The 26,504-nt window shown below is 32.1% G+C and overlaps 1 protein-coding gene and 1 non-coding gene across 2 annotated transcripts in view; one reads left to right on the plus strand and one right to left on the minus strand.

The window, feature by feature from the left end:
• LOC136974074 (short-chain dehydrogenase/reductase family 16C member 6-like) overlaps positions 1-26,504 on the minus strand; it is a 90,256-nt gene that overhangs the window by 17,274 nt on the left and 46,478 nt on the right. The window lies entirely within an intron of this gene.
• LOC136974122 (U6 spliceosomal RNA) lies at positions 24,708-24,813 on the plus strand. Its single transcript, XR_010880602.1, has one exon. It is a non-coding gene; the product is annotated as a U6 spliceosomal RNA (small nuclear RNA).

Raw genomic sequence — 26,504 nt, forward strand, 5'->3', positions numbered from 1 at the left:
TATCAATAAATAATTGACATTTTTTAGGTTATAAAATTCATATAAATAGTTTGTAACCTTTCAATTTACAGTACACTAAACATTTTCCATTTAGCAAAGTCTAATGACTTTATAGCGGTCTAAGCCAGCAGGATACTTGCAAACCAGATGTTCATAAATTCTATATAAATGACTTTATATGTATGATAATATTATAGAATTATGAATAACATATCAGCGTTTATGATTCTTGAATAAAATATTATGTATGTTTACAAAAATTTATACAATTCCAGTTTTTAAAATAATCAAAAAAAAAAAAAAAACCTTTTTCTATAAACATCCAATTATTCTGTTATATACGTTACATAGATAGGTCTAAATTCTCACAAATAAAAAAAATTGCAGCTTTCTAATCCGATGTAGAGAGATAATACAGCGTATAGTTTATAACACCGATTGGCGTGGAAGGGGGGTGGTGGTTTTTGTAAATCTAGGTCAACACTTTTTAGTATCGATGATGTATATTTCATTCTATGTATATGTTATTTACGCTATTATAATAACAATAGACTATAATAATCGAATATTACCCTATTATATGAATGATTATATACCTATTTTTTTACATATTTACGGAAGTACTGTAAAACCCGGAAGTAATGACTTTCCCGATACATTCTTTGAATAGAAGCTTTTGATATAACATCTTCTAGTCTAAGTAACTTCAAATAACATAAAACCTAGTGAAATTACAGCTAGAAGCGATGAAAATAACTTTTTCCGAGGTTTGTTTACAATCTGACTCTGATCAAGTGACCTTGAAAGCCATTGGTTCTTTGCAGGAAAATCCTAAACGAACAGTTCTACAAAGACGCACATTGGTTGATATCCAATCAGTCATAATAAAAATGACAAATTAGAGCGTAAAAGACGTAAAAATAAGAACTTGAAAGCCAATTGACATCAAGAAAATTTTTCTTAGACTTACTATAGTAATATAGAGTTTCCCAGAGATATTTATTGCTAAACAGTTTTGAAAACATTTTTACTTGTCTAAATACTGTCAAAACTTTTCTTTAGCAAATCGTAGATCAAAAAACAAACAAAACAAGCCATTTTATAGCAACTGTTTACATATTTACACAATGTAGCTCGATAAGTGTGGCATTTAGCGACAATTTTAGTTTCAGTGTTTTCAAAGGTTGATGATTCGTCAAACTAATATCTCAACTGATACAGAAATAAACCAATTATAGTTTTAAAAAGTTCAGTATTGATTTTATCAGCCAATAACCTGTATTGTTATCGCTAATTGCTTTACAATAGTAGGGGACGGTCTTTCCCGAAGTATTTATGGCCTAGGGGTGGTGACAAAACATTTATTGGTTAAGACAAATACAAAAAAGCAAATCAAAGTTTAGATCGTTACTTTCATTATATATTTTGTCGTGTTTAATTTTTTAAAATTATTTTTTATCGCTAACTACACCTTACCTACGAATGGCAGCTTTTCGGTAAAACACGTAATACAAAAAAGCCGAATAGCAGGGGGCCCCTGTAAAGTTGGCTATCCAAAGGAAAAGACACCATTTAGGAACCAAGTTCGATCAATTGAAAAAAATTAAAAAACACTTTTTTTTAAATAAAATAGATGTTTACTTTTAAGTAATAATAATAGTTTTTTCATCTGAAGTCAGTTTTTTTTAATAATTCGGACGGCAAGAGGTTAAAGTTCGTTGCATACATTCATATATGATTTGAATGCAGAAGGATAAAGCAATTGTTAATGTTCGACTATTGTCACACATGCTTATTTTAATTTACAGCTCCATATTGATCTTATTATCATCAGATTGTTTATAAATTATATTAAAGACCATTGCAAAAAGTTTAAACAAGTTAAGTCAGGGAAAATTGAACTTCAGAAGAACTTTCCGTTAATAAAAACAATTTCGATGTAGTATACCAATGAAACGTTCAAAGAAAAAAGCTATTAATGATAAAATTAGCCCAATTCCTAGAATTAAAAATGGGCCAGCTAAGTCATTCATATTCAGAGCTTGAAGAGTTTCTGAATTTTCTCCAAGTAAAAGTTGATATCTTCTGATCTCGTTGTCTCTATCAGTTACGAATTTCCTTACAATTCCAGCGTCAAATAATCGTAAAATTCTAAAAATTAATTAAATAAATTACGTAATGAAAACAAATATAAAGTGAAATATTTTATCAAACATAAAGTACTTACGTATTATCGATGACTTTTGTATACGGAAATGTCTTACGGAAACCAAATCCAATGTTTGCAAAATATAATTCGTCAGAAGACAGAAAAAAATTTTCAACTCCATGAAATCTCAGAGCAAGATGTATGAGAGATTCAAAAAATATGAAAGCAGTTTTTTCTTTCATCATTCCTACTACAAAATCACTATTAAGTTTATCATAGTGTATTTTATTCGATCTGAGTAAATTTTTCAACGCTAAACCACTGCTCTCGGTTGATTGCTGTAAACATTTAAAACAGCTTATTAACAGCATTTAAAACGTAATTATACAAGTATATAAAACGTAATGGATTATAATTGTAAATTTATATATATTCACGATTAGAAGAAACATTTTTAATTTTTGAATAAATAAATAATTGATACTAACAGGTAAGAACAGGAGATTAGCAGATATTTTAAAGTAAAGGAGGGCCAGTATGGCCTGCTTACAAGAGAAAATGGAAAGGAGGAAAGGCTAGAGAAATTGGTTGTGACTATCAAGTTGTGGTATTCTGAGATGAGGAACGGAGTTGAAGTTGTGGTCTGTAAAGAGCTTAAGGAGAAAGTAGTAGAAGTAAAAAGAATAAATGACAGAATTATTATGATCAAGGTGATCCTTAGAAAGACAGCTTAGATGTATCTCACTGTGTATGCTCCTCAAGCATGATTAGGAGAGGAAGAGAAGGAGTTCTGGAATTGTCTAGATGACCTATTACAGGGAATACCAGAATTCGAGAAGGTAATAATTGACGGAGATCTAAATGAGCATGTTAGGAGAGAAAAAAATGGTTATGAGAGGATGCACGGTAAACAGAGCTTTGGATCTAATAACGAGAAAGTTATACAAACTCTCGAGATGACAATGGCCTTTGACTTGGCCTTAGTAAATATGTAAAGAGACCTTTATGTAAAGAGAACGAATCTGTCACATTCTCTCACCACTTTTGTAAGTAGTGGGAGAATGTGACAGGTTGGCTAATTTTAATCAGAAGAGAGGATCTGCAGATGTGTAAAGGTTGCGAAGTGATACCAGCAGAGATCCTTAGTACTCAACACAGGATGCCTGTGATGGATTTGAAGATTAAAATAATTAAAATACAGAAGGAGTCCAGGGGATAGGTTGGTTTTCCAAAGATAAGATGGTGGAAATTAAAGGGCGGAAAAAAATAGTTTCGGGAGAAGCTGACTGAAAGTATTTTGATAGTGAGAAGAGAGGTAATTGGTGAGACTAAGGACAAGCGATGTGTTAGGAAAGAATCTTGGTGGTGGAATGAGGAAATGCAGACAATTATTAAGGAAAATAAGACTTTGTTCAAGAAATAGCAAAGAAGAGAGAAATGGATAATTGTAGGAAGTATAAGGCTAATGTCAGACGAACGTGAAAACGAACGGACGCTGTTTTTTCATTCAAAGACAGAAAGGCGGTGGTTACATGAGCGCTATTTTTCACGGAGCGCGTTCGTTATCAGTTTCATTTCAGACGTGTGTATATCTCAACATGGATCTCATAGATTGTGATGTGCTGTATTTTTACTTACAAAATTATTTAAAAGCAAAAATAAAGACGTAGGCAATATTGAGTACGTCTTTTTGATCGTAACCGGCCTTCCTTCTTCTTATTTCTGTTTTTATAAAGTTCAAATGAAGTTTTTCTCAATTCTGGCACCTCAATAATTTGTACCTTCGTACCGTTTGTACCAATATCTATGTCCATTTTTCAGAATATGCGGCAGTCTAACATCCATCCAGCCGTCTGTTATGAGAGTCATTCATCACACGTAATTTAAAATAAATTATTTGATTATACTAGATATTCAACTAAATTACTTTGTTGTATAAAATATCTAAATTTTCATGCTGAAAATATATTTGATATATTTCTGATCAGTGAAGTGTTTTCATCAATGAAATGTTATGACATTTAAAATTGAGTGTGGCACAATCTGTTATGATATTTCAGTAAAAGAACTTCATCACCAAAATTTAATAGATGAACCCTCGTAATACAGAAACCTCACTGCAAAATTATAGAAATTTTCGACAAAAGGTCCAGGAGTCATTAAGCTACAAATGGATTGAACAGAATCGAGCTCCCATACATACACACATACATATAAACATACATTTGTATAGAATTTTTTCCTGTCTTTTTGACTATTTTGGGTTCAGGGATCTTGAAATGTGGATATTCGCAAAAGGTCAGAGACTCAAACTGACACTATTCTAATACTTTCTCTTGTTATGTATACATAACAGCTGGGAAAGTAAAACACAGAGATCCAATCCAATTTCATCTTTTATTTATAAGTTCTGAATTATTCTTTTATATACAGAAATTATAAAATAAAATGCAAAGTAACAGCGTTATATTTCATTAATTGAAACTCTAAATTAATAAAATTATGTAATATTTAAAGATTGATAATAAATGTATGTTACACTTACATTAATCATTTTAATAACTGGAGTATTTATATATGTGCTTATTTGATACTTTCCATTTTCAGCAGTCGCGACTAATTCAATAAACGTTCTGGGTACTTCTTCTCGACCAGGAAAAGCAATGAAAGACATTAATAAACCGCTATAACTTGCAGTAATAATAAACAATGCAATAATCCATCCGGTTACAAGCAGTTTGCGTGTTTGACCGCAAGGTGAAAATAAATTACTTCCTAAAATCAATATAAAATATTAGTATCACATAATTAAACATTAGGTAATAGAAAGTGCTTAAACAACCTTGATTGCAAAATGATCCATATAGTGCCCAAGCAATGTCGTTTGCTCTTGATGGTTTCCTATTATGTAACTCTTCATCTTTACGAAATATTATTGAGAATAAAATGATGGATATGAAAAACATAACAATCGTAGCTATCCATACCTGTAAATATATCATTGAAATTACTCTTTGGTTAAAATATGCAGATAAAATGTAAAAAAAATGCTCGAAATGTTTAATATTTTTGTCCTTTTAGTATCATTTTTTGTATGATATTTTTCTTAATCGTTTCTATGAAAGAAAAATCGTCTCCCTGAAAAATTGTCTACAGTATAAAAATTAACTTAATAAGTAACACGAAGTCGTTGTTTGTGTGTACTAGGAGTGTTTCATTATGAATCATCTTTAAATTTCGTTTATATTATTAATACTTTAATACACTTAAAATAATGATTACCTGAATAGAAAATGGACGGATTAATGCAGTTACTTTTGATAATTCGGTCGGTCTACCAACACAGAATCGAATTGGATCCACAGTAATAACATGAGAAAAATCCATGTACTGATAGCGATTAAAACTTTGACTGACTGGTATAATCAGGTCTACTGACTATAAGAAAATGCAATGTAAGAGTAAATTTACAAAATGAGAGATTACATTATCTGAAATTGTTTTATCATACGTTATTTTTCACGGTATTTTCTATTTCGTAGTAGCTACCATTTGTGATTTTATAACTGTAATGATTATATTTAAAATGAATTAATTGAAGTAAATATTAATTGTTTATAAGTGTTTCATTATTTATATTAAATCTTATACTTGAATCCAAGATATTCACTAAGAAGGAGACAGATTTTTGACATAATTCCTTTATTCATAAATTTCTCTTCCTTTTCGTCATATTCAGACATCCCGGTTATCTTAAAGAAAACATGAAAAGTTGATAATTAGTAATTGTAAAAAAGAAATGATAATGATCGAATATCTACGTGTAAATATTTTAAAATTTTCTAATAAATTAATAAATTTCAAGATATTCAACTTTTAAAAACTTGATTAATGCAAACTTTTTAAAGTTATTTCTTTCTTTTTTGTGATGGTCACGCTTTTGCAACAGACTTCAATGAAATTGTCAGACATTAGAAAATTATAATATTATAAATTATGCCAAAATTTCTCTAGGCATTTTTAATAAATATGGCCATAGCTTACTTCCGATTACATGTCCTCATCTAGCAGAAGCAATGTATCGCTTGATGCAGTGCAGTGACCCATAACTTCGTTTAAGACTAGTTCCATTACTGTTGACCACAATGTCAAGCTGTACTTTTTCTTATGTTTCATTTTTCAACCTTTCTTCTCCACAATATCTTTATAGTGCATTACAAGTTTGCGCATCTAAAAAATACCTACAGCGTTTTCATACTAATAAATACACTGTGTACAATTAAAAGAAATTTCTTCCATCATGCCAGCAGTTTTAAACATGGTGACACCAAAACAGAAAACAATCTGTGAAATAATAATGTGATTTATTACTTTTATCTATGATCTAGAGAATATCGATGTAATAGTAATACTTTACAGGTTACTGATTTATTTTATCAGTTGAGACTTTTTATGTAATAAAAGAGTATAGGGCTGCATAGGGCTCAAAGAACGCATGCGGATGTTTTAGAATATAGCTTAATCTACCGAAAACATTAGTTTACATAAGAAATTTAAATTTTAAAAATAAAAATATAATACTGATAATTTTTATATATCATTTTAAGAAGCCCTTCATTCTGGCCCTGCCTGTGTTCTGTTTGTCCCTACCTAGTTACGGCATCGCCTTTTACATACAAACAGAAACCCTTCTCTACATTGTATATTGTTACAGGCCGGCTAAGGTTCGTAAAATGTACTGTAAAACGTATTATGCTCCTTAATAATACACGAATTATATGCAATATCATTGAAATAAAACAATTAATTTTTATTGTTAAAACAAATAAAATAGAATGGAAATATATATCTTACCTTCATGACATAAAAAGAAAGTGTAACATTCTTCAGAGCATTCTTCATTCTTAGTAAAAATAAATTTAATTTACAACATTAGAAATATTTATTAATTCAGACTACGTGCTTTAGTAAAGGACATGTCTAATTATAAAGATGTATTCTAAAAATTCACATGCAAATCTGTGCGATATTACAATTGTTAATTTACTAGATACTATGCATATTTAGTATTTAATCTTTAAATTAGCATTGAAATCGAAATTTCTTCGACAAGAAAGTACGCATTTGGTCAATTAGTTTGTTACACACAGACCTCTAAACATATATTTAACCATAACCACCCCATACTTCAAATAGTCCAGAATACTTAAGTTCTTCATATAAGTAAGAAAACTTGCACCCAGGCTTTATTTTTGGACTCTGCCCTCTGAAGATCAAGAAAGCTTTTTTTGATTAGATCATCGTTGATTCGGCCAAGCCTACAGAGTGGTGAAGGATGGACAGACCACTCCAAAAATTCCTAGTGTTTTTCGACCAACACACATCTGATCTCAAGTTCCTTAGAGTAGTATGTTGAAGTTTCTACGGGTAAATTAAATTTTAAATCCATAATGATCTTTGAAAATTTGTAATAACATTTACACGGAAAGGTACTGTCTGCAATTGAAGTAAAGTAAATTATAGAATTCATCTTGATTTAATGCTGTGATAAAAGTTTTTGTGTGATAAAATATAAAATTGATCTCTGTCAATTAATTTCCGAACTGTACATTGTTAATGCATCTGGGAGTTCTGGCACTCAAAACAGATTTTCATATTGCAGCACCTCTGCAATCGGATTAAGTTAGAACTTACAGATACAAAAATCCCATTCGATATCTATGAGAATGGATAAGAACAAACATTTTGCTACTCTTTTTATGGAATATGTTCCATTGTCTATAAAAAGAGTAGCAAAATGAAAGATTTTAATTTCGAAGGTTCAGGAATTCCAGGTAGGGGTAAGCCTGCTGCAGATGGCTTCTAGCATCAAATTATCAAAAGCAGTCTCTGTAATAACCAGTGATGGAGAGTCGGAGTCGATTTTAAAAATACCGATTCAAGAGTCGATAGTCAGGAGTCGTGTATTTTTCCGCCGACTCCCCATTTCTGGTAATAATAGACGAAACAGATCTTCACCACCTGACCATCATTATTGTAAACCTAGCGAACCTAGATATTACATTACCAATAATCATGTAAAATATATCGGTAAACATACTGATAATTTGATATATTTTTACCGATAAATTCGGTAAAAAGTAAGTAATTTTTTAGGTGACATGAGTTTTTATTTTCAAAACAAAAGGTAATTTAATTAGTCAAAGAGCACTAAAGATTATTCAGTGCTTAAAGACTAAAAATTACTAGCGCGCTTAATTTTGCATTTGGATTCAATATTTAAAAAATTACTGGCAATTCACCGCTAAACTGATATTCATTTAGTTACATTTTACTTTGTAATTTCCTACTTTTATTTATTCGATTATCAAATATCATAATACAGTGGTGCCTCATATTTCGAATTTAATTCATTCAGGAAGTCGTTCGTTCGACTTCCGAAGCAATCCATTTAAAATAATGGAAAGCGAATTAATCCATTCCCAGACTCCTAAAAATATCCATTTCGATAAACTTAAAAGAGCAAATACACATAATTTACGGTAAAAAATAACGCAATTTAATGTCCTAACAATAAATTTATGCAGGAAAATAATAAATAAAATACGTAAATACTGTATAATAAAATGAAAATTGCACACAGTCGACTTCGGCATCTTAAACATGGCTGCCAGATCCTCCACGCGTTTATGCTTTGAGTTTCTCTTTCGTCTGAATCATCAATATTACAGTTTTCCCCTTGTCAGACATCATTCCTTCCAAACACTTCTTGGATGTCACTGTTATAAATAAAAGTGAAATAGGGTTGGACAGAAAGTTTCTGCATGTATTGATAGTTAACGGCTGTCGTTACTCAATATAGTTGTGTGATTTAATTAACAATTGTGAATTTTAACGAATTATTGCTAATTTGAGATTTTATTTTTTTGTTCAAATCTTCTTTTACGCTTTGAGTGCATTTTCACTGCGCGTGCAGTTCGAACTTTAAAACATCGTTCGAACTCCGAAGCGAATTTTTGTCGAATTTAGTGTTCGAACTCTGAAGCGTTCGAAGTACGAGGTACCACCGTATATTTTTGATAATTTATTCCTATTAAAATTTTAAGTGTACAAATTCCTATGATAGGGAGCGTATTAATGAATTGTAATTGTTTTGTAACAATAAATAGAGTAAAACGTACAGTACTTAAACCGGAATATTTTTCTGGATTGGCAGAATTCCGTTGTGAACAGTTTTTTTTAACAAAGAAAATCGCTCTGTGTCTAAGAATTTTTTCTTTTTAGGCAGGTTTCCGTTTTATGAAAGTTTCGGTTCCGACAGATTTTACTGTATATAATTAATTAATTAATTAATTATTTTGTTATTCAGTTTACTAAAAAATTTATTTTGTAACACAAGATATCATGTGAGAGGCAATCTGGCAAATACTAAAGGTGTCATTTCCGGTAGTGGGTTGCCTCAGGGGGAACCTTTAAGCCCCCTGTTGTTTATATTATTTATTAACGATTTACCACAACTGTTTTCTACCTCTGAAACTTCGGAATTTGCTCTTGTAGAATCTGTTGATCTGCATTGCTTAATGTACGCTGATGATGTAGTTCTGCTAGCAGATTCAAAACGAAAACTTTCTCTGCTAGTTAATTATGCTTAAAGAAATGATCTTACAGTTAACTTACAAAAAACGAATGGAATGGTTTTTCGCAACGGAGGCAGATTTACTTAAATCTGATAAGATATTTGTGAATAATACTGAAATTAGCTTTGTGTCATATTTTAAGTACTTAGGAATACATTTCTCTTCGTCAGGTGCGTATAATCATTATTTCGATTTAATAGCCAAAGACATACAGAATAAGACAGGCTATATGCTTACTCTACAAAAACGAATGAAGCTAAGTTCTAAAAATAGTATCTTTAAACTTTTTGACGCTTTTATTGGTTCTAAGATGATTTATTTATTCCCGGTCTGGGGACTGGAGATTTTGTCTAAACTAGAAAAAGTAAAGATGAAATATTTTAAGAGACTTTTTAAAATAGAACGTTCAGCTTCAAGCTCTGCAGTTCGTCTTGAATTGAGAAGACCTCCATTGGAATTGAAATTTGTCAAGACTATTCTTCTGTTTTGGTCAAAAGTTATGGAGTTACCCTCATACGACTTGCGCCAAATTACTTATAATGTTTTGCTAACAGCAGTCAAACCTGATAAGAAAAGTTTGCCTGCTTCAGTTAAGAATATTTTTGATAGCTTGGATTACTCCTTTTTGTTTTCAATACGATCAGCTTCATTGCTGAGAACTCACTTAAACGATATAATTCAAACATTCAAACTAAGCCAGACCAGCTGTGGAATCAGGATATATCGTCTACTTCAGCTAAACGAGTTAACTTGTTCGAAATGCGCCTGGGTTGGTGTACAAAAAACTACTTAAACTGTGAAACTAATTTTTCCACGAAAAGCCTCATTATGCAACTTAGACTTAATAAATTTCGGATTATGTTAAAGGGCTATCGGATAAATATATCAAGAAAGAAGTTTTGTAGTTATTGCGGTAGTAAAGAGGAAGAGAATCCCTTAATACATTTGTTTGGATCTTGTCAAGTGATATATCAACTAAAATGTTTTGTACTAGGAGAAGATTTCAAGTATAATCATTTGAAAAATGACGACCTGTCAAAAATTACTTTATTTAAGATTTTCTCCTTCTCTAAATCTTTAGAATTTTTGTGATAATTTATTTTTATGTATATTTAATAACATTATGTAACTAATTTGTTCCTCCATTGTAAGAATTAATTTTAAATCAATAAACATAACATAACATTAAAAAATTATTCAGTTAGTTTAGTCTTTTTTAATTCAAAAATTTGGAGCTCTATAATAATTTCTTGTATAAAAGACCTAAAAACCTAGCTATGTCGTAAAATAATCTATTTGTCTGTAACAAGATATTTATAAAAGTTTATATATTATAATATTTATAAAAATAATTGTTAAATACATAAAATAAGATGTATAAAAATATATTTACGTAATCTTCTTTCTATATATCTGATCCTCAGTTCCAGAGCAAAAATCTGTAATAAATTACACTGTAAAACAAATGTGTTAGAAAACATACAACTATTTAAAAGTTTATTTAATGTAATAATTTTAATAAATTGAAACAAAACAATAATCTACGAGTGTAATTATCTCATATTCAACTTCATCGATAGAACACTATTATTTATATTTTTATTATCTTTTACTGTTTTACCGTCTACTATATATATGAAGTATTTTCTAGGAAAACGAAACAGCTCCGTGGCGTAGGTTTTTCTGTTCGATCTCACACGAAATGCATGTCACACAAATGTTATGACATGCTTCTAACGTGTTGTCTAAAACATTTTAAAACACGCAGGTGACGAGGGAGGCGTGCATATCCAACCGCATCATAACCGACAAAAACGTCAAGAATCATGTTTAATGGTCGTGCGGCACGTTGCTTCGAACTTCGAACTTCAAAACACTTTTTGACTTATTCAGAGCTCCGCTCAATAACAAAGGGAAAGTATAGAGAGCAGTCAAAAAGTAACCCCTATAATTTTTACATTTTTCGACTCGAGAGACGTTGAAACGTCGAGAAATGCAAAAAAATTCGGGCGTTTTTCTGTATGTATGGATTTGAGTGTGTGTAGGTGGCACAATTTTATTCTGCTGTTTTGAGCTAAATAACTGTTGTGCCGTTTGTCGAAGAGTTTTGAAATTTTGCAAGGAAGTTTGGGTAATAGGGGAATTGATGCTATTAAATTTTAGTGGTTAAACGTCGAGGGGTGTAGAAATAGAAAGAGAAGATGTGTCGTATCTCGAGTGATGTCGGACTTGATGAAAATTTTACTCGTTATTAGCATTTACAATGTTTTTTATTTATTATATTTTTAAAAATAAAACTTAACTTTACCCTCAAAATTAGCTTTTTGTCATTTATTAATAATTAATAATATAAAACATTTTTGAATAAAATATCATAATTAATGGCGCTGCCACGACTTTTAAATTTTTTTTCGGGAACGTTATGAAACTCGTTGCTGGATTTTTCAAAATGATATATTTGTTGCTTTCCATAAACAATAAATCATTCGTATGTTTTGGATGTAGTCTCGTTGTTACGTGGTAAATTACTAGGCCAGCTACGATATAGTTTTTTTCCGAGAGCATACTTGATGCTGGAATTGCACCACCATGGCTGTATACCAAAATCTTTATCTGCTGGAGTTTTAAAGTTTTGATAAATGACCAGGTCATGTTTATTTGTCAGCTGTATATATTCCTCAACGTCTTTTCAAGCTTGCATACGCGCTGTGATTCTCTGTCATTTCGAAGACACATTTGACGAATATGAATCTTCAACTCTTCAGCTGTTTCTCCAAACGTAGTGGATTGCAATTCTTCAATCAGTTCACGTACTTCTTCTAATGTTTCACGCTGTTATGAATAGATGATTCTTTTTTTTTAGAAATGTAGCAACGCTATGCAGTGGATGGAGGAGTAGCTTCTTTTTCCTATTATTACTATAGTATTTTAATATCAAATTGTTCATAATAAAGTTTGTAAAGTATTGGCCTTTTAGCAGAGAGGAAACAAAAGAAGTGCGACCTTATCAATTGAACCCAGCCGCGGTCAGGTAATATACCACTTGTAAGGTGTTGACTTGTAAACAGAGGGAAAACAAAGGAAGCGCCGACTTTGTCAATTGGACCCACCTGTGGTCAGACGATAGGCAGCTTGCCATATTAAAAAAAAAAAAACTAAACCCAAAAAAGTGGCGGACGTTAATGTAAGCTCTACTCTCGTCGGATAACAGTGGACCTAAGTGAAAGCTGTTCACGAAAGAACGGTTTGTGATTGGTCGGAAGTTTTCTGTCCAAAAAACCCTTAAATAGCGGAGCGAATGGGAGAGGGAGGAGAGAAGGGCAAGAGACTAGTACACGGTAGTCTCAGGCACTTGGGAAGCCCACTGAGCGTAGAGAGAGTGTTCTCTGATAAACATCTCAGGGACGGGTTAGTGAGGAGACTGGACTGACTGTGCCGTTGAGCCAAGTCCACAAACTGACTGAGGCCTCTCCAGAGTTTAATAGTTCCCGGAAGCCAATTCAATACGTGAGGCATCACACTTTGTTGTCCTGTATATATTATGTTGTAGAACTTACATTCTACGTATTTTCTTTTGTAAATAAACTGTAAATATTCTCTGAATTGAGTGTGGAGGTGTATTTTCCATCGAACCTGAATCAACTATCGGATCGTGATACACACGGAACCCAACTCAACAAGACGGAGTTTGGGAAAGAACTTCACGAGATCTTCACTGAGCTGGTATAATGTAAAGCTGTGATATTACAAAGCATGAATATCCTATTTAAGACAATTAAAAGCATACAAAGAAGAATTATCTGTTGTGTAAGCCGACGAATCATAAATTTATAGTTCCTACAAAAATCTTAATGTTAAATCCGATAGTAGGGTGAAGACATTAATGCTCCGTTATCCAAAAGCCAAAAGGCTAGTACTAGTCGAGTGGATGAAACCACTGAATATTGATGGTTGTAGGTTCTAACCTCTCAAACGGCAGGCCACGTGGTATTTTTCGGATTTGTTTTCACGTTTGTAACATTTAGAGGCTAGTTCCTGATAGAAAGTCCTTCCGGGAGGCCTCGCCCATCATGCCATATACAAATAAACTAAATCAAACTGTTTTACTGCGCATTTTTGCAGTCCAGGATCATTCTGCTATTCTACAAACTCAAAACATAAAGAAAAATAAAATTACACAGGATAAAATTCGTAACAAATAATAGAAACAATCCTTTTAAACATTATTTTAGTGTTGCAGTATTATCATCACTTTCGTTCCGTTCCAGCGAGAAGTGTGTAACGTTCAGGGATGCCACTCGCGACATAAGAAAAAACTTGGGTCTGGATGGAAAAAAACCCAGATGGGGAGTTTAAAAACCCAGATTATTTACTCAGAAAAATTCGTAATTAAAATATAATTATATATACTCTATCATAGTACATTCATGCTGTTACAATTACAGACACTATAATACAATTTGAAAAATCATTTATTACCTAACTTACACAGTAGTTAATATTATTTCACAGTCACTCTGTTTCTTCTTCTTCCATTAACAGTTCTGCACAATCTTTATGCTCTTCTTGTCGCTTCTTATTCCTTTGGTGTCAAACTCCTTGTATTGCATCTCTAATTAGTTCAGGTTCGGGTTCATACAGCAGACAGCTAAGATTTTTCCTACTGATTGCTTGTTTAACAAGCAACCTGTTCTTTGATGATTCAATAGTTAACATGTTAGTTTGTTTGGTCTTAACGTTTTTAATTTGCGAAAATTTTCTCTCGACACTGGCTGAGGAATGTCGAAGAACTGTGAGCTGCGTCGTAAATTTAGATAGTAGGGCATACCGTATTTTACGGACTGTAAGACGCTATGGACTATAACACGCACCTTAATTTTTAAACAATTTTAAAAAAAAATACCTATAAGACGCTACGGACTATAAGACGCATCTGAATTTTGGAGGCAATTTTTCGAAGAAAAAAGTGCGTCTATATAGTCCGTAAAATACGGTATTTATAGTTACCAAAACCATCCTGTATATTGCGCAACAAGAACCAATATTCTGGTATACAATTATATTGTATGACCAAATGTTTTGCTAAACGAAATGATCGCCATTCGTCATCTAACTGGTTAAGTTCGTTTTCCGCAATTAATGTTGGGAAATGAACTACCAATCTTGCAAGAGATCTTGGTGTTCGGCTTAGGTCATGCGCTACTAATGGGCCTAGCACTTGGAGTTTGGCAATGATGCCATTTGGATCAAACGAAAATCTCATCTTAATTTGCTTGCAAAGTTCAACAAGAAATTTTAAGCAGTCCTCTTTAACTCACATGGCACTAATGGTTGACAGAGGCTCGGTTTCTAAGAGAGACAATGTTTTTCCACCAAGAAATATTTTTTTCACATCTTGGTGATTTCTTACATCGCCTGGGTCAATTTCAGACAAATTTGTAGTTAGCAAAGTTTCTTCTTTAATAAACATACTTAAAATATTACGATACTCTGCTGAAATCATGGAATATAAAACATGTAGGTGAAAATGTTCTGATTGAAATTCAGTATTTAGAACATTCACTTTGTGTAACACATACTGTAGAAAAACTAATGTATGTTTTGTTCCTTTGTTTACTAGCATGTCACATATATCTCTGGCACCATTGATTTTGTTTGTTTGCATCGCTGATTGAAAACAAAGTTTTAAAGCATCCCACTGTTATAAAATAAGGTTGATAACATTTTCACGAGAAAGCCATCTTGTTTGTGATAATTTTAGTATTTAATGTTGACTTATGTTGACCTCTTGAATCATTTTAACGTCATTTTGCCTTTTGCTGATGCGAGCAAAATGTGATGTAATATTTTTTAGAAATGATTCGAGATACGAAGGAAATGTTTTCACAGCATGACTGACAACGGGCAAGAGAATGGCAAATGAAACCAATAGCAAAAATTGATGGAAAATCTTGCTTCAATAATGTAAGAAGTCCAGTTTTGTTACTCACCACTGCAGCGCAGTTGTCACCGGCAAACCGATCATATTTTGTAACGGTACCTTTCTTTCTTGAAAAATTGATTTGATAGTTTTGCAGACCCTGAGCTGTTTTATTTTCCACCAATACTATGTCGAAAAGAACATCCTTTATATCATTTCTTTTATGATCAAAGAAACGAACAACGATAGCCAAAGTTTGTGAGATTGAAATATCGGTGCTCTCATCAATTATCATTGAAAATTTTTGTTTCTTGCATATGTCTTCAACTTTCAGTTTTTCATAATAAGCAATGCCATCCTGCATTAAATGTGACAACTTGGTACTTTTCATCTGTATCTGAGTGTTTTAACTCCACGTGATTCAGGATTCAGTAAATAAAGTACCATGCTTTCCGTTTTTGTTTCTAAAATCTAAATTTTTTTATTATTTAAGTCATATTTAAAAAAAACCGTATTTTACGAAAATTAGAAAAAAAACAACCTCGAAACCAAGAGAAGGTCAAAAAACCCAGATCTGGGTTTTAAAACCAAGAAGTGGTAACCCTGGTAACGTTGGTGCCTTTCCCGCTATTTCCTACGGGAGTCACGAGGTCCAATAGGACTTATCTTTTCTTGTCTTTCATGTCGGGCGAGAGCTACTAGGCTATGGCGCCCCGTGGTAAGTTGCGATGGACATTTTATGTGACGTAATTAATAGTGTATATATTTTTTGTTTATACGCAGGGAATAATGTCTTCCGGGATGTCTTTATAGGATAACTGGTCCCTATTCAGGAGTTAGTCTTGGAAAAAACCCAGAAAATTTCACGTGGCCAGCCCGTCCTGGTGAGGCGCGAACTTACGACCGAACTCCCAGTGTTTAAGGAATAAAACCGCTTGGTCACTGGTAGGGCAAGTCCAATGGGATATTGTTTTTACAAAAAAGCCCCTTCTGAAGTCCAAAATATATTTATTTCGTGGCATCGCGATATACTTATTAATCGCAAAATAATTATAAACTTACTACAATAGACCAAATTGTTCTTCTTCGAAATACTACATTCCAATGTAAATGTAGAATTTCAATTTAATAAATCACTGTTTTCTACAAAATGGCGTTTAGAGAAAAATCAATTACTGGGTCATTGATAAAACAATTTCAAGAAGTCTGAATAGACGTTGATATGTAAACAATAAATGTGTGTACTCACACATGTACAGTATATGTGTATACGTACAGTGCCATTGAACAACGAGTGGCTATAGAGCTAGTGAAAGGAACGGCGAAACTAGATCGAGGCGCCTGTAGCGGTGACGCCGGGTAACAGAATCGGGGCTAAAAAGACGGCACCAGTGTTGTTCCACCTAGTACTTTTGTACTCATCTAGTACCCTTTTATTTGTTCCAGTACCAAGATACCCAACACCATTTTCCTAGTACCATTCATGAAATCCTAATGCCTTTTCTTTCAATTTAGTACCTTTCAAAACATTCATTTTTATTCTATATTTCTATATTTTTTTTACTTTACTTTGGCAGTAAATAAACGTTTTTATTGCTTCTTCATTCAAGTGCAGCAGTTGAACGTATTTGTTTGCAATTAAATTTAATAAAAACTAAACTACAAAATCGAGTTCTTACCGATTCCTGTGAAGCACTGTTATTAGCAAAGGAGCTACTTAAAAGCAGCAACGATAAATGTTACACTTGGAAACCATCATCTGCTTCAACCGTACAAAAACATTCTAGTGAGGAAGATTCTGATGATGATGATCTTACCAGTGATTTTTCAATGTGATAATTTTAAAGTTTAGTACTTCATGTTCATTACTTTTGTTTCAACATTTTGTTCATTTGATTCGTGTTGAGGAATAATAGCATTCTTGCAATATATGAATTTATCCTGTATGAATTTTGTATGTTACATGTAACACTATATATATTTTAATAAATAGAAATTTGACAAATTGTAAATTTATATATTATTTATAAGTATATATTTAAAAATAATATATAATATACCGGTATATAGGTTATGGTCAAAGTAATGCCTGCATTAGTCAATACAATCACTTCTCGACTTACGTCCGAAGTTGCGGAACCGAACCCCGTCGTAAGTCGAAATGGTCGTAAGTCGAGAAGTGACTGTAGATTATTTTGACTTAATGTATTGATTCTGCACTTACGTATGTCGTATATTAATATCGATTTTTAAAAAAGTACTATCGCACATTACTGGTTAACTTTTGAACCTGGCGGTACAGTAATATAGGTAATACTACAACCGACCACACAACAGTTATTTTTTGAAGTTTTATGTGAGAGAAATCTGTGGTTCATTATCGCAGGAAGAAAACGAGCATCGGGTTTCAGTACGTATCTAACCCAAAGACGCACGTCCGTGCGTCTTTGGGTTAGATACGTACTGAAACCCGATGCTCGTTTTCGCAAAATTAAGCTTTTTGCCATTTTATAATAATTAAAAATATAAAAATTTTAAAAATAAAATATCAAAACAGATGATGCATCACAATTTTAAATTTTTATGCCGAGAAAGTTAAGCAACTCGTTGCTGGTTTTTTAAAATAATATATTGTTTAAAAGCTATTATAGTGTTTTCTATTTTTTTATATTTTCATTTTATGCATTTTTAATTACCTGTAATTTTTGGGAAGATAAGTATTTACTCGCCAGAGAATGAACACAATTGAACGCTGATAATTGATCGTGCATTCGGCCTGACCAACAAGGTGGTCATGTGGAGTTTTTCGGGCTTTCTTCAACGTGTAACAGCAAAATAGGGCCTAGTTTCCCACATCAAGTCCTCTTGGAAGTTACTCTCCCATTGTCAGGTCGCCAATGTGTTGCGCGCTGTATCCCATCAAAATAATCCAAACAATTTTAAAAATTTGAGAGATAACGACGGCGGAAAAAGATTAAAATGTAATAATATAATTAATAATAAAACACTCTAAACTTGAACATATGTTCATTCATAAATTAACATAATTATAAAAAATCTAATTATTGATTTTAAACATTAAAATATATTGATTTACACACTCACACTTTAGAAATGACAATTTAAATAGAACGCTGTCATTAATAACTAATTTCATAATTTAAATTCAAAAATAATAAATTTTTATTGAATTAATTACAATTTACATATACATGTATCTCTCGTATAACACGGTACTAACACAGTAAGTAACTTCTTTTTACAAAGAAAATGCCCTCGTTTAACCAAAATTAATATTAACGCTTCATACGGTACTTTTAATTGTGATTGTTAATTAATTATTGATTGGAAATAAGTTATCGATTGCTTTAATTTCTCTTAGTATAGTATTCTTTTTCGTTACTAAACAAAAATCAATAGTATACTTTGCTAACTTCTGGAACGTAACCCCATGTTTTGCATTAGTCTTTTGTTTCGTATAGCACGGATTCGCATAACACGGTACTTTTTCGTAACTTAACTACCGTGTCATACGCGGAATACCTGTATATTTCTTTTAATTCATTCTGGCCTGTAAGCAAGACAATTACGGATTCGGCAATTTCTCATGTTTATTGACACTAGCGCGTCGATCCTAAGGACAAAAAAAAAAAAAAAAAGGCAATTGTCTGGGTCCACCGCCAAACCAATTTTTTATAAGAATATCGAAACTTAAATTTGGGCCATATATGAGATCCTATATCGCTGTGAGGCACAGGCGAAGGGTGACTGACACTGCGCGGAAATTTTAGCGCGACTTGTGAGAGGTCGCGTTAAAAACCGAACAAGAATATCTAGGATACTCCAAAAAGTCCATTGAAGAAAAATGTTTCAAGTGAACACTGTACAATACATCGGGTCCCTTAATTGAAATTCGCCTTGGTTACATAAGGTTATAACACGTCAGTGTTTATCGATCCGTCCAAAATAGACGTGGAGGCGTCAAGAGCAGCATGATTACGCCTTAACCTCGCGGTCGTCAGATTCACGTATTAGAAACAAAATGCATTATTGACATTAATGTCTAAGGTCAAATCTTTTAATTTTCGTTTTCGTACAAAAATTAATGTGTAGCGTTAAAATAAACAAAATAAAACTATTTTAAATTAATTATTAAATCAAATTAAATTAATGGCGGCATGATCGAGGCGGTTAAGGCATCATCCTACCGCTCTAGTAGATCCGAGTTCGAATCCTGACTAGCAATTACACAGGAAGTTTTCTTAAGTGGTCAGTGCCAGATATGTCTGCCCCCGTTTTCCCATAAAAAAACCCTATTAGTGCCAAAAGACAGAAAAAGATAATCAAATGTATAACATATTATTGTATTTAAGAAATTAAATTAAATATTAAGAATAGGTGAATAATATATTGAGTTATAAAATCAATTTAAAATGAATAAATGTTCCTTACTAAGGTAAAATAGTTTTCAATACTTACTCTTTTGAGGAAAGTGTAAATATACTTAGAGAGCCAGTTATAATAATACGATATCTCGAAGCTTTGACGGATATTAAAATATTGTATCTGTTGCGAGGAAAAAAAAATGAAAAAAAAAATATCATCAAGATAGAACTGAGAAATCGATAATTCTGAGTTGACGTAAAGTCTCTGTCAAATAACGAACAATATTAAATTTATAACTATAAAAAATCTGCGGTATGTAATAAAATATAAAAGTTTTATCACAAATATCATGATATAATTTAATAAAGTTTAAACAAATAATGAATAATAAGCATTGTGAATGAATATTTTTACTCCAAACTGATCAGTTGTAAGCTGTGCTGTGGAGTCGGTAGATTTTTACACGACTCCGACTCCGACTCCGACCAAGGGCGGACTTGTTAACAAAGTAGACCCGAAAATTCTGACGTCATCACGTGACCTCAGAATATTAGCATTAATAAATATAGTTCTAATAAAGATAGAACGTAGAAACTTTTTTATTCCAAAGCTAAAATATGCCTCTAAGTAATGAGTCAATACGATAACTTTTACTTTTCTGTTGTTATATATAACAGAGGAAAAGTGTAGCGATAGTTCAAAAAATGCTCCCACCCCAAATTTTTGCATGCTTGGACTCAGGGCACCTCGAAATGTCGATATTTGCAAAAGATTCGGTTTTTTTTTTCTGTATGTACAAATGTTAGACTGTATGGGAGGCACGATTTTGAATCGGAGTCGGGTTGGTTTAACATAGGCGTTATTAAGCTTGAAAATGGTTGAACTAAATCGGTTGGTACACATTCTAACATCCGTGCGTACAGAAAAAACCCCGAATGCTTTTGCACTTCTCTACGTTTCAAGGCTTCCCGAGTTCAAAAGCGTAAAAATCTGAGAAAATCATTTTTTGACTGATCGTCATTCTTTTCCTTTGTTATAGGCCTATATCGTTTAACAGCCGGGAAAGTGATAATGACGACGATTCTGATTATTTAAAAAAAAAAATACAAAATAAAACGATTTTAAAAAATTAATTAAACATTAAAATTTGACACATCTACTGAATATATAAGTTCACATTTATTGACTTGTTTGATGATGGCATTGGTATTTGGTAAGCGTGTATGAATAAAAATAGTAAATACATTCTTATACAAACAAATTAGTTTAATAAAAATGTTGTACAGCACGTAATATACGAGTATATTGGATAATATGTAAGTATACAGATACATTAAACTAAGTCAAGAATGAGAAATATAACATTTAGACTGGTAAAAAAACAGGTTACTTATTTTGCCATGTTGATTAATTTATTATTTTTCATCTCTGTTATAAACTGAATTACTCCTTACAAAAAAAAATCACTTCTATTAAGTCAGCATTCACTGAAGTTCTTAAATCATATTTAATAATTTTAAGAGCGGAAAATAAACGCTCTACCGAAACTTGGTTGGTGACAATGCTGTGACAATCAATGTTGTATTTTGGATAATGTCTGGATAGTGCAGTATTGCCGTTTTAACATCCAAACTTGAAGAGTGGTCAATGTGATTTATTTTTTCCAGTGCATAATAAATATCATCTTCAAATTTTGTAAGATTTCCTTTTCTGTCTGTTCTCATATTAGAACTCAAGCTTAATTTTGAAGGTAGAGACGAGTTTTATAAAAAATATTAAAAAAAACTAGCAGATGAGCCAGATGTTGCTCACGCAAAAAGTAACGATAACGAAGATTAAGATATTTAGATTATAGCCGATTTTACCCGTTTTCACTGGGTGCAAGAATTAGGTCCTCTCTCTTCCGAGACTAATTAGAGAATTTTTAGATGGGTCTAAAAGTATGTTCGATTTTTCACAAAAACGCAAAATACAGCATCTAAAATAGCACGGTAGAAACGGAGTTTTTCGAGGTAATCCTTAACCTTCTCCCTCTTCCCCCCGCGAGAAGAATTTCGAAAAATCCCTTCTTAGTGTATGTACTGTACATTCTTATGATGTATCCTAACTGTGTACCAAATTCCAACTCAACCGTTTGAACTCTGAGCTTATCATTATTATTACAGTATTATTATTATTATTATTATTAACCCATTTCGATTATATTATAAGATTGTGAATGCTAATAACGAGTAAAATATTCATTAAGTCCGACCACACTGGAGATATGACACATGACCCCTTCTATGTCTCTACCCTGTCGACCTTTAATAAAGAACCAAAATTTAATAGCATTAATGCCCTTTATACACACGCTACTGTGCCAAATTTTGTTTCTTAAACTTTACTCATTCTGAGATATTGTTTAATAGTTCAGAGCAGAATAAAGAAAATAAACAAATTAGACGCCAACATACGCCCGTGGACGCGCGAATTTTTCCCTTTATTTGACATTTTTTGGGTTCGAGAGATCTCCAAACGTATAGATTTGCAAAAAACTCGGAGAGTCAAATGTGACACGATTGAAATACTTTTTCGTTTTTTATATACATAACAAGTTGGGAAAGTGAAAAGGAGGCGGAGGAATTTTTGACGACTCCGACTCCGACTCCGACTCCACAGCCCTGGTTGTAAGCAAATTTTTCTTTACTTTTATTGAATGTTTTTTAACAATAAGACAAGACATCTGCAAACAACTTATCTCTTTTACAAAATTACTCTTGCAAAATATTTATCCAAACGTAAATTACTTAAAATCTTACTAATTTCTTGAGTTATAATGTTGATTCTTATCGTATATAAATAAATAAATTACTCAGATTTTATGAAAATTTCGTCCAGCGAAAGAGTAATGTAATTATCAAATATATTGAATCAGCATTAAATTTTTCTGAAATATTAACTTTTATCCTTAGCCAAACTAATTCTAATCTGGTCAAATCTATTCAATCTTTTTATAACTTCTGCGTAAGTTACACAGAGTTAGTATAGCATTTCATCTCATAATAACGGTTAGTTAATCAGTTATAGAAAAATGATATATATATATACAATAATAAACGAAAACTACATTAAAATTTATACTATTTTTTTAATAATATGAAGGATTTCTACTAAAGTAAATAATAATTTGAATTTATAAAAAATAATTTTAGTGTATTAATATTATCTTATAAAAAACATAAAAATTTCTTAGCTTTCAAGTATTAAAATGTAAAAATCAATGTAAAAAATTTACCAAAAATAACATTTTTAGTCATTAAAGAAACATAATTATTAAATGAACACAACGAAAAACTGTTGATGCAAACACAAACATGTAAACGGTCTTCTAAAAGTAAAATTAATTTTATAAAGAAATGCGTGTTTCAAGACACGAAGTTAAATTTCATTTCGAACTTTAATATTTATTGCAGTTAGTACATAAACAATCGTGATAGTAAAGCAAAAAATTAATTATTTCAAAAAATCAATTTTAGCAATTTAAAAATCCGAATTTGTGGAATAAGTCGGTCGCGTTAGATCAATAAAATATGACAATTGCTTCTATTTATAAAAAAATCCAAGCATAAATGATAAAACTAGATCAATTGAATCTGGAAGAGTTCAAAAATTATTATAACAATAGCAAGAAATCGCTGTAATTTATTTTGTAAATCAGATTCATTCATATTTAAGCACCCTTTGCTATAAAACAGAACATCGCAGCTGCGAAAAATAACCCGTCAGCATGAAATTAAGATACCACTTAACACAAATATTGAAATTTGTGTTTCACCATCGTTTACTATCTGACAATGCCGCGAAATGATATTGCAATTATCAAGTATAATTGCCGAGAGCGTAGTATAAAATTTAAACAGCGTTCGACTTCTGATGATTATAGCTAGTGGTTCCAAAGGACAGAAGTGTAGTGCATAATATAATTATTAAGGTCGAATTAAAGTATTCTTAACTAGCAGGTAGGCCCGGCGTTGCTCGGGAAAAAGTAACGAGAGCGAAGATTAAGATTATTACATTATAGTCACAAAATAAAGAGAGTAATTTCATCTACAAACTAAGTATTTCTAAAGAAAGATCGAATTTGAAAATCGAATGTTCTAATATTGTTCGATTTTCATCGAATGTTCTAAAGAAGAAAAGTCGAGAAAAACCGAACTAATCTGTTTAAATTTGAAAATCGAATATGCTCTAACATATTACTCTATTTCTTTTTTTTTTCCTCCAGCGCCCGTTTTTTCTCCACCTGAGTCTTGCACGTCGCTTTCTCTCAACACTTTTATTGTTACGTAACACTTTCATTGTTGATGAAAGTGTTAAGCCTTAATCCTGTCCCTCTCCCCGCGGGGAGGAATTTCGAAAAATCCCTTCGTAGTGTGCGTTCTCGTGACGTACCCTAACTATGTACCAAATTTCAACTTTCAACTCTTAACCGTTTGGGCTCTGCACTGATTATTATTATTATGATTATCAACTCGTCTCGATTATATATATAGATAGAAGCAAGCCGGAAGCCGATTATCTTGGCAGGTTTAAAGTTGTTGGTATATATAGGATCTCACCGTTAGTATTCAGCGTACAAGTTCGATCGTACATATTCTAAAATTGGAACGATACAGAGAAGATTAACATGGCCCCTGCGCAAGGATGGCACGCAAAATCGTGAAGCGTTTCATATTATTTTATCCAATTATTCGACGTTTCCGCCACAAAACGAACTTTGCTTACCAGGCGAGCGGTATATCCGACGTATAACACACGTTTTCCATTTACTGGAAACTTATCAACGCTTTCTTGTTATTGAAAAGAATCTGTGGATTTAAGCAAATATAAGAAATATTTTTTTACATAAATTTAAGTGATTTTCAGGAAATACGAAATAATGTATTGAAACATTTAAAAAAAATCGAAATTATGCAAATTGAGTTTTGCATCATTACATATATAACTTAAAATAAAGGTCATATCAGAAGATTCCTTGCATGTTTATTTTGAAAAATTTAAAAAGATTTCAACACTCCGTTTAATTAAGCAAATGGTATAAATTAAGGAATTGAATTAATTTCTATTTACAGTGAATTTTTTACACTTGAATTTTTCATAGATTCTTCTTAGATGACAACAAACATTCATAGTAAAATAAATGCATCAGTTAGACGGAGTGATGAGGGAGAAACTAGTTATGTAAACGACGTGATTTTCATCGAAGTATAAAAATTGAAATTAGAAACACAGACTTATGCTAGCTAGAGTTGCTGTTAGTTCTAGTCATTTCATTCTATAAAATTGCGAAGATATTTATAATTAGATGTTAGTGGCAGAGAATTAATTTCACCGCACTTTAAATAGAAAGTATGAAAAATCGACAGCGTGTTTTGTTAGGCAGAAGCAGAGTGGCGCAGTGGGAGCGTGCTGGGCCCATAACCCAGAGGTCGGTGGATCGAAACCACTCTCTGCTAACCGTTTCATTTTACTACTTTCTCCGTCGTTCATCGTTTCGAGCATTTTAACTTCGTAACGCCGTGGAAACTGGATATTTTTGCTTCTCTTAAGGTCGAGACGAATGAAACAGACTCCGATATGCTGATCTAGGCCCTTGTTTCTTTCGTTATTCGTTAGAAAAGAGAAACGTTAGTAACGAAACGTCTTTCGTTAGAAAAGAGAAAAGGAGTGATAACAATGTTTTCGTTTTTATCGCGAATTTTTCTCATTCAGAGATTTGAGTTTACAAATACCCGAATGTGTGTATTTCACAAAAAGTAAAATTTCAATTTAAAAATCGCATAAAAAATTGCATTAAAAATTACAGGTTAAAAACGACCATATTACAGAAAGCATTGGACACTTCTAGGTTAATCGAGAAACTGTTAATTGCTGTATTTAAAATTAATAAAATAGTTTAAACACAATTCGGCGAAATTATTGGTGTTCTGTTGCAGTAAGCAGTGCGTGTCAAAGATGAATTCAATATAAAGATGAAAGAAGTATAAATTCGTAGTAAAGCAATTAAGTAAGAAAGAAATTTTTCTGTTTGCAGCAATGTGGAATCAACTGATTCTATCATGTAAGTACCAGCATGGCATTTTCATGCCCATCATGAATTTGTTCGAATCGAAAATCGAAAGCACTTACGCTTAGTTCACACTGAGCGAATAGCGAAAGCGAATGCGAAAAGAGAAAAACGATTTTTATTCGCTTAGCGAAATTAACCCTACAACCAAAAGCGAAAAGCGATTGCGAATTTTAAGCAGCCAATCATTTGCAAGCAAGAGAAAACGTCATCTCGAAAAACAAAATGGCCATTTCCGACATTCTGTCGTTAACCACGTTTGTTTATTCATTGAGAAAGAATGATACGTCAAAAAGAAAACGA

The sequence above is a fragment of the Centruroides vittatus genome, unplaced genomic scaffold (genome assembly GCF_030686945.1).
Source record: "Centruroides vittatus isolate TY-2023 unplaced genomic scaffold, ASM3068694v2 contig_341, whole genome shotgun sequence".
Taxonomy (NCBI): Eukaryota; Metazoa; Arthropoda; class Arachnida; order Scorpiones; family Buthidae; genus Centruroides; species Centruroides vittatus.